The sequence below is a fragment of the Octodon degus genome, unplaced genomic scaffold, assembly GCF_000260255.1.
Source record: "Octodon degus isolate 3935 unplaced genomic scaffold, OctDeg1.0 scaffold00124, whole genome shotgun sequence".
Lineage (NCBI taxonomy): Eukaryota > Metazoa > Chordata > Mammalia > Rodentia > Octodontidae > Octodon > Octodon degus.
Genome location: NW_004524700.1, coordinates 9,008,134 through 9,018,299, shown reverse-complemented (window position 1 = coordinate 9,018,299; position 10,166 = coordinate 9,008,134). Strand labels below are relative to the sequence as shown.

At 39.8% G+C, this 10,166-nt stretch overlaps 1 protein-coding gene across 1 annotated transcript in view; it reads right to left on the bottom strand.

Annotated features, from left to right (window-relative positions):
- Positions 1-10,063, bottom strand: part of Prr16 (proline rich 16) — a 352,155-nt gene extending 342,092 nt beyond the window's left edge. The window contains exon 1 of the mRNA XM_023700562.1: positions 10,006-10,063. The gene's annotated coding sequence lies outside the window, so the exon portion shown is untranslated. The remainder of the gene's footprint in view (positions 1-10,005) is intronic.
- Between the last annotated feature and the right edge of the window lie 103 nt (positions 10,064-10,166).

Below are 10,166 nucleotides of genomic sequence, written 5' to 3'. Positions count from 1 at the left end.
AATAAATAAATAAACAAAACATCCCCAGGCCATCCGGTCCTATCACTGCTGCTCTCCCTGCACACCCACTCTTGAACATTGGCATCCTTGTTCTCTGAGGAAGTGGGCAACACTACTGTGTCCTCCACCCAGGGCCATCTGCCCTGCAGCTCTTTACACACACATCTTCACCTGTAAACTGTTCCTCCAATGTACCACACCATTTTCTCCACCAGGACTGCTCTGGACAACCCTGTCTTAAAAAACGTAAGTCTCTCTCCCTCTCTCTGCACTTGGGAACACACGTATTTTAGGATTGAGATAAAAGAAGAGAAACTTGGGCAGGACCATGGGAAAGGCCAAGAATGAGCTGCTTGTCCTCTTGCTACCACTAGTTTGTCAGTGGGGCCAGTGGCAACGTTGACTAGAAGGAAGACCGGTGGCCTCATCTGTCTGTCAGTTTTATGTGTGTCTTGCCTCCTCCATTTCTGAGCAGATAGGAGAGGTTATAACAGTGTTGCTGGACGGGTGAGATGGCTCAGTGGTCTAAACACCTACTTAGAACAAGCTTAGCAAAGCCCAGCGACCATGGTTCAATCCCCCAGCACCACATGCCAACCATCCCCGCCCCCTGGTGGGCTGAGCTGGCCACACACACACACACACACACACACACACACACACACACATAAATAAATTAAAACAGTGTTGCTGATTTGTGGCATGGCAAAAATTATAGAAGAAATACACAGTGGTGATAATGACATACATGTTGGTATCCTCTGCTTCCACCCTGTCACAATTTATCCCATTACAATCTTTCACAATTTCATATGATTTACTACTTTCTAATATCTAAAATAATTTGAGGGGCTGGCAAGATAGCTCAATAGACTAAAGCACCTACTTAGGCAAGGTTAGGCAAGCTCAGGGACAATGGTATGATCTCCAGCACCACATGCCACGCCAGATCCACCAGCAGGGTGGGCTGAGCCGGCCAGAGTCTGGGTGTAATGGCGCATGTCTGTAATCCCAGCAATGGGGAGGCTGAAAGCAGGAGGATCACCATGAGTCCGAGATGCATAGTGAGACTCTGAAACAACCAAATACACTAAAAATAATGATAATAATAAATAATTTGGCACTCATTAAATTAGCCTATGTTCTATATGCTCTCCTTGTCCACTCTAAAAAATTCTGTGAATTTTGTATGTTTTATTCATTATTAAATGCCCTGGATAGTGCCTGGTTTATAGTGGGTTTTAAACAAATATTTGTTGAATAAATAAAGTGGTTTAGATAAAATAAAATGACAAGCATACATACAATGTTTACCTCATGTATCAGAATGTGCATAACATATAATCATTTACTCTGTATGATGAGCCAGTACTGTAAGGAACATTATCACTGTTGCTGTTTTGTGAAAGAAAATGAAGGCAGAATTTAATACTGCACAGGAACAATGTGGAACAAAGCCACTTGTGTTCTGAGGCTGAAATCTTATTCTACATTATTCTACTTATTGAGCAATAAAGGCTCAAAATCTTATGTTTATGATTAAATTTTATTTATTTATTTGGTACAGGGTCTTGCTATGCAACTCAGACTCATAGTGGTCTTCCTGTCTCAGCTTCCCCAGTGCTGGCAATATTGGCATGCACCACCACGCCCAGTTTCAGGGTCAGCACAGCACACACCGTGTTCCAGAGTGCATGGCATGCAGTAGTAGCAGAGACCGGATCTGGGTCCTTGTGATTGCCAGGCAGGTGCTTGGACTGCTGAGCTATCCCTCCCCAGCCCACACAATCTTTTCTTTTTTTTTCTTCCCCCTCCCCCTTTTCTTTTCTTCTCTTTAATGCAGTACAAGAAATCGAACTCGGACCTTGTGCTGGCCAGGCTTAAGCCACTGAGCTACATTCCCAGCCCAATACTACTGTTTAAGGAAAAGGTAATTCTAAACATTTCTCAAAAATATTCCACGAAGACATACAAACTTGTAATCTGTTCCACAAATAAGTCAACAAACATAAAATATTTCTGATATTAAAATTACAAAGTTAACCTCAATTATATTTAATTGATCTATGGAGTTATCAAAATCACAGAAATTAAAAGCAAAGCATTTGGTTACCATTTTCTATAACTCTGTTATAGTTTTTCAGATGTCTCATTTATTTATTTTTATTTTATTTTTTTAATCATACCAGGGATTGGACTCAGGATCCTGAGTTTCTTGCTAGGACCCTGAGTTTGTTTGCCAGGCAGGCTCACATGTCTTATTTAAATTATTTCAAAACATAGAAATCATAAAACCTCAAGTATTCAATGGTGTGTATAACAAGAATGTTCAACACATTTTAGAGAGAATAATAACTAATGGCTGAGAAAAAAAGTAAAATATTAAAATTTGAAAAAAACATTTCCTTTTACACATGTATCTTTGGTTGATATTTGAGATTATTTTCCCTGTTAAATTTTCTTCTACCTTATGTTAAAATCCACTTGCAAAAAGGAATTGCTTTCAACATAACATGATACATTTTTCAGACACACTTAATGAGGGGGCTGAAGTACATGGTATAATTTTCTCGAAGTAACTAGTTTTCTTGTTCTATGAATTGAAGGTTATGGTCCCATAAAGTTACGGTGTATTTATCTACCAGCTGATGATTAAATCCATGAAAGCAGCAGCTATTTTCAGTCATTTATTCTCCCAAAATCTATCAGAACATACTTCATAGAGTAACCACTGAAATTATAAAGGTTTATTAATTTATTCTCCTTCATCATGCATATTTACCATTTAGATATTATGAATATTCAAATATTTCCAAAATTATGTAACCTGTCCATCTAATAAAAATTTTATTAAACTAAAAAAAAGAATAATAATAATAACTAATTGCTGAGCTCTGGAAACATTTTGTCCTACATAGTGATAAATTCTGGTACACATAAGAAACAAAAGAATGAGTTAGCCTTTAGACACAGGAGCACTCTTCAGATTTGAAGAGTTGTGAAAAAATATATGTTTACCCTTTTTTCCACTTAGAAATCGCATCTAACTGCACCCTTCTAGGAGAAGCAAATTGAAAAGGTGCCACTCATTTACTCCTTGGAATAAAATCATCAGACTACAGTTATATTCTGGTTTTTGTTTTGTTTTTGTTATTTTCAGTCAGCTAGTATTTTTAATCCTGAAAACTATGGATCTGGGCAACAAACACCTAGCAAATATTAAAAAAAAAAAAACAAGGTGGCAATCAATCATATTTTGTCTCTTTACTTGAGCCGTTTCCACCAGAGAGGATCTGGATTCTCTGAACATGCACAAAACTTATGTTTGTGTAAGCTTTTTTTCCAGAAGAAATATTCCCTACTGTTATCATTTGTTCAAAGGGAAAAAGTTAAAACTCACTGAAGACAATTGATTTGGTCAATATATGTTTAACATATTTTTAGATGTAAGTCAACCTAATGAAGCATTTTCAAAGATTAAGGGAAAAAAATCAGAGATCATATACACAGGTTCTGTTCTGAATGCTAATATTACTTGCCTGAAAGTGAGGTCTGATTGTTAATTCTTTTGGAATCCTTAAGTCTTCTCATTTTCAGAAAAATAGCTTATGCCATCCATATAAGGCAACACTTGTTCTGAGCTGACAGGTTACCTTCTGAGTATATTTTAACTTGGACATTAATTAGTATGTCTTTATTTTTTCATTTCAGTTAATGTTACTGGCACTTTTTTTTCAGTACTGGGGATCAAACTCAGGACTTTGCACTTGCCAGGCAGGTGCCAAGCTATCTTCCCAGTGCCAAGCTATCCTCCCGGTCCTCCTGGCTCCTATTTAGAGCTGAGATACTTCTGACTGGGTTTCTAGATCGTACTAGAAACCATAATTTAGAGCAGTTCTACCTAGAATCCTTACTTTCAAGATATTGAAAACATGTCTATTAGAGTTACCCTCAGAAAGAAATAGGACCTTAGAATAAGATAATTTATTGTATTACTTATATGAGGAGGAAAGGAGTAGCTTACACCTAATTGCACTAAAGTTAATAAGAATCTAATTACAAAGGACATATGATATGATGAGTCAATTTAATAATTTTCCTGCTAACTAATTCAACAAGATTGTCTAATTCATCGATCATGGCAACAACTATCTAACCCTAACCAGTGTGATAGCATTATCTTTTGAAGGTAGTTTAATAACTACAAAAGAGAAAATATAACCCAAACTATGTTTACTCATTGAAAACACTTGCAAACCTGGTGTGTGGTGGCACCATCCTGTAATCTCCACTTTCTGGAGGCTGGGAAAAGAAGACTGCTAGTCTGAGACAAGTCTGGGCAACTTAGAAAGATTCTTCCCAAATGGAATAGAATGCAACAGAATGGAAGAAATGAAACGAAGTGTAGTGGCCAAGGATATGCAGCTCAGTGGCAGAGGGCTCATGTAGGAGTCACAAGGTTCTACGTTTGATCTTCAGCACTCAAACTAAGGAAATATTTATATACAGTTCTAGGTATCAGCAACTACCAACAATAGTTCCTTAATTTTCAAAGCGAATCTAAAATTAAGTTCATCCCACAAAACAATCAACATACACACTGTAAATTACAGAGCAATCCCTAAATTAAGTGCTTCATTAACTCCTCTGAATTTAAGAAACAATGTCCATACATGTTCTTTACTACCAGGAAATATTTGAGAAAACACATTCTGAAAATTTTCTCTACCTTGACTTATAAGAAAATGTAAAACATAAAAATAAACAAGAAAGAGAATAGATCTTAGTAGATAAATGCTAGGGTTTTGACTTTGAAGTATCTGGTGTTAAATCCTCTCCTCTCCACTAATAAGCTAAGTGGCACTGGACAGGGTACCTGACCTTTCTGGCCTAGATTTCCTATTCCTAAAAAGGATAACTGTACCTTCATCAATTTTGAAATTCGGATGACATTATAAATAAATGTACCTCAGGGCCGGAGAGTTTGCTCAGTAGAATAAGCACTTGCCTGGCAAGTGCAAGGGCCTGAGTTCAAACCCCAGTTCCACAATAAATAAATAAATAAATAAATAAACCTGAAAGAGTGTCTGGCAGAAAACAAGATCTGTGAGCTGTGTTTATTGCAAACGCTGTTCTTTCTAGGGATATTTAAATAACCATAAAAATTAGAAGTAAGTGAAATAACCAGCATTAAGGGAAGTACAAAATAATATGCAACTAATTTATAGTGGTCATGATCAATTTTTGTTTGAAAACTTGTTTTGTCTTTACAAGTTGCCTTCACCATCATCAACCTCCATCTCTTTGGTCCTTTTCTCATTTGCAGAAAATACACTGTATATAATTCATAAACTTTACCTTTGTTAAATATTCATACAAAAAGACTGAAAATATAATAAAATGTTTATTTCTGTGCTACTTCTGTGCTACTAATACTACTTTTGTATAGTATTAAAAATTTTATTTTCTCACTTTTAAAAATTTTCCCAGACTTTCCATAGTACACATATGCTGTATTATTTCTGAAATCAGAAAAAAAACTTGTTCCTTAAAGACATAATACTCTTTGTTATGTATTAATCTTGCATTTGCAGCTTAATATCAGTTACATATATTTCAATCATATCTGAATCAGAAACATACTGGAATTTTATCACTTAATTCTCAGAAACTGCCCGTGAAATTTTTCATAAGCTGACTCTATGGAGGATTCTATAGCTTATTTTGTTTAGGTAAATATGTTCAATTCAAACTAGCATTTCTGTTTCTTTTCCTACATTTAGATTTAAATACCTGAGATTCTCAGAGCAGCAATGAAGGGGAAAAAAAATAAACAGAATTCAGGTAACAATGAAACCTATTACACTGATTTTATTATCCTTTATTTCACTATTGCCTGAAGTAAACTAACACCTGAAAGCAACTTGGGTTTCTTATCAACTAATTATCTGTGTCGAATAGCTTAATTCATCCCAAAGAAAGGAGTGAGGAATGTTTACTCTATTTTCTAAGCATCATTTTCATTCAGTAATGTAACTATTCATCCTGCTTTAAACAGAAAAAATTGTAAAACATTTTAGCATTTGATAAATACACCCTACTCTGACCGGTATATAAAGTGATGAAAGCACAGCTATTCCTACTATTAAATGAACTGTAAATTCCATTCATTCATAACTTTAGAACATGGAAAATACTCCAGAGATTATTTTCTATAATTTGTTCTAGTAATGAGTTTTATATGCATGGACTCATTAACCAAAAAGTCTCTGTAAGATTTCCCAGAGCAATAAACTACAGAAATTCAAGTGGATAAATCATTAAGAAGAAACATTAAAAGCAAAAATGTTTTGCAGATAATTGTTATTTCTATATTCATCGGGCTCAAACCAGACTGTTTTCTATGGTTTGTCAAATCTTTCAGAATTAAGCAAGTTTAACTTATTTTTATGACATGGTAAGAAAAATCACCAGTGCTTTTCAATTCACAGGCATAATGCTAACATACTCGTCAACCCAGAGTCCGATCACTTAGTGGGTAACAGGTGAATGTACACAGCACATCTCAATTCTCTGAAGTCATCTTCACCACCATGAACCTCCATCTCTTTGGTCCCTTTCTCATTTGCAAAAGACCTATTTTCTTGCTTCTTTTTACTCTGTCTTTTACTTTGCTCTTTACTTTTATGCTTTGAATTTTTCATGTGAGAGAAAAATCACATGGTTCTTAAGCTTGTGTGCCATTAGAATATGTGATCGTTTGTGTATGGCATCAATCCATTCATATTAACCATGACAACCCGAATAACTTGTAAGTCCCTTAGATTTAATATCACATTGTCCTCTTCCGTTTCTACATTTTTCACCAAAGGAACATCACTTTACTAAGTAGATGACAAGTACAGACATACCTGAATGCTTACTAATTATTATTCTCAGCTCTGCATTCCTTCTTTAAGCTTGGGGAAGTAAAACATTGTATGGAGTAATAAAATTCACCACTACAGTCTGTGATGACTTTTTATATTGCTGAAGTTAAAAGACAGAATTAATATATCCTAAAATAAACTTTTTGGTTTACTAAACTATAACTGTAATATATTCAGCTTAAATTATATAATACTTGAAATATGGTAGGTGCTGAATAAAGATATTGAATTGTGTTTAAGACTTTTTCACTATAGCAGAGAAGACAAAATGACTTATTTGTGAAAACTAAAATTATTTGAGGTTTTACTCAAAAGAACAGAATAAAACTGTCCTACAGTCCATTTCCCTTCTTCCAATATACAATTCAATTATAACTGATTGAGTAATTATGATTTAAAAACTAATCATTAAATTGAAATTCATAATAACATTTATAATAACAATTCTTATGAGTAGATTGGAGTTTGGTGATTAAGTATTAAAGTATTTTAAATAGTTACTAATATGCTCAATTCTATCTTGCTATTTAAATTCAGATGACTAACATCAGAATAAAAGAACTTTAAAAAACCTCAATGAGGGGGCTGGGGAGATGGCTCAGTGGAGTAAGCGATTCCCTGGCAAGCACAAGGGCCTGAGTTCAATCCCCGGTTCTGCCAAAAAAAAAAAAAAAGAGTTCACCTTAGGGGCCAGGGAGATGGCTCAGTGGAATAAGTGCTTCCCTGGCAAGCGCAAGGGTCTGAGTTGAATCCCTGGTTCCGCCAAAAAAAAAAAAAAAAAAGAAAGAAAAAAAAACCTCAATGAAATGGTCAATATTTTGATGCAATGTGTGTAGAGATAAAGGACAGAATTTCCTTGAATTGCATAGAGTAGGGCTGGGGCGATAGCTCGGCGGCGTAAGCGCCTGCCTGGCAAATGCAAGGTCCCAAGGATCCCTGGTACTGCAAAACCAACACAAAATTGCATAGAGTATGTAAAGAAAAACAAATACCATATGACTGATATAATGATCCAGTCATAATCTCTTTAATTTTTCATTTAGATTAATTAAGTTAGAACTCACTGCTACATTGTACCATATGATCAAAAAGCGTAACATGGTCAATAAAACAAAAATACTAAATAGAACCTTTTCTTTTATATATACATATGTACCATTATATAAACTGTCAAAATATTAAATGTAACCATTGATAAATTAATAGTACTTTTATATTTATAAATCATAGGCATAGAAACCAACAAACTGCAATTTACAAAGTTTACAGTTAGTCCTTTCCTCAGAACTATTTGAAAGGCATGTTCTGTCACACGTGCAGTCGTCCGAAAAAGATACTTGATGAACAACTGCAAATTGTCACAGGTTACACATGCCCTATAAATATTTTGCTCTCCACATAACTCCCATTCGTACTATATAAATAGCTAAGGATCTGAGATTTGGTCATAGTATATACACTTCTATGTTCAAACCCGTATAGATATTGACACAAGTAAGTGGTGATCACATGATATCATTTATCATTCATAAATTTCAGTTTCATGCTGAGATTTTTAGTCAGCAAGGCTGTGAAAATCAATCAAAACTTCCAAAATGAAAATGTTATCTCTCGGTCTGTTAGATCTCTTCATCTACTAGTTTTGCATTACCTATGTTTTTCTATTCCTTTATGAACTATACTCTTCTCTTAAAGATCTTCAAGTAAACAATGGAGAGATCAGCAAACTCTGAATTACGTCTTTGTCCAGGAAGCAGAGGGAGGTTAAAGTTTCCAGGTAGATCAATGTGTTCTCCAACCTCTACAGATGATACAAAGCAAAACAGTCATCGTACATAGGTGCTTGCCATTTATTCTGTTTAAACAGTGACTAGCACACACCCTGAACAAGACTGGATCACAGATTCCTAATTCAGAGAAGACCTCCACTCATGCCCCGCCGGGGGACAGTGCTCCCGGCTCCCGCGCTCGCGACTTCCCACCTGGGCGACTCCGCGGTGGCGCAGCGCACAGCTGGGCCCAGGCGACGGACCCCGGAGGCGCACTTCTTCACTCGGTTGCCAAAGAACACACATCTGCCACACGTACCAAAGAAGACAGCGAAGACGGAACAGTAACGGCACGTTGGACTCAGCGCAGCCCCTCCGCCGATCTCAGACAGCGACGCCCCGCGGGGACCGGGCTGAGCAGGTTCCGCGCAGCGCCGGCTCCGCCTCCTACGAGCCACTGGGCCCCTGGGCCGCGAGGGGCGCTTCAGACCCGAGCCTGTAATGACCCACAGCCCGGGCCCGGAGAGCGCGGGCCGCACACTGGCCTGAGCCGCACAGCCGCCTGGGGGCCGTCCGCTCCCCTGCCCTGGCTTGGGGACTGGGCGCCACCCGATTTACTCTCAGGACGCGGTACCCTTCTCCCCGCTACGAGGATATCGCGTCCGCCTGCACCCGTCCAGGGCGGACCGGATTAGACCGGAGCAGGACCCCGCCCGCGCCCCAGCAGGGCAGACGGCTCAGGACCCCGCCACCCAGCCGGATCCCCGCGCCGCTTCTGCAGCCTGGATCCAGGGGCGAGGGATGAACTGGGCAGGGAAGGGAACCCCAACCTAAGGGTCCCGAGTCTAGAACGGGGAAGTGGGGCAGAACCGCAGCGTGCGCAACGCAATCACAACACTAACAGGCGAGCACACAAGCTCACACTCGCTCGCTCTGGAGCCCTGCTCCGGTTTCGGTGCCAAGGCCTCCAGACCGCACGACAGAGACACCGCGTGGGGTGCGGTCGGGGACGCCCTGCCCCGAACTGCCCGGCGCAGACCCTGGTGAGGTACCGCCCCTCCTCCGGGCGCGTCCCCACCCCGCGGGGCTGCGCCGAGCGCCCCCTGCCCGCCCGGGCCCCACGCGATACCACACCGCACGCGCCGCACCCCACGCGCGGCCGGGACACTAGTTGAGCTCTCCCAGGAAGAAAGGAAAGTGCGACGCCGTCCGCTCGGGCCCCGCCGCCCGCGCGCACGGCGGTTCCAGAGTTCGTAGTCGCCCATACACCCGGCCCGGCCCGGCCCTGCGCTCCCCGCGCCGCTCACCTCCTTGAGCTCCCTGGCCACGTCCTTCAGGTCGCCCAGCACCAGCTCCAGGTCCTGCACGATGACCCTGATCTGCTCCTTCACCGGAGCTCCGCGGGCGGCGGGCGGCGAGGCGGGGGTCGCCCCGGGCCGGGCGGACATCCTCCGGGCTCAGCGCCGGC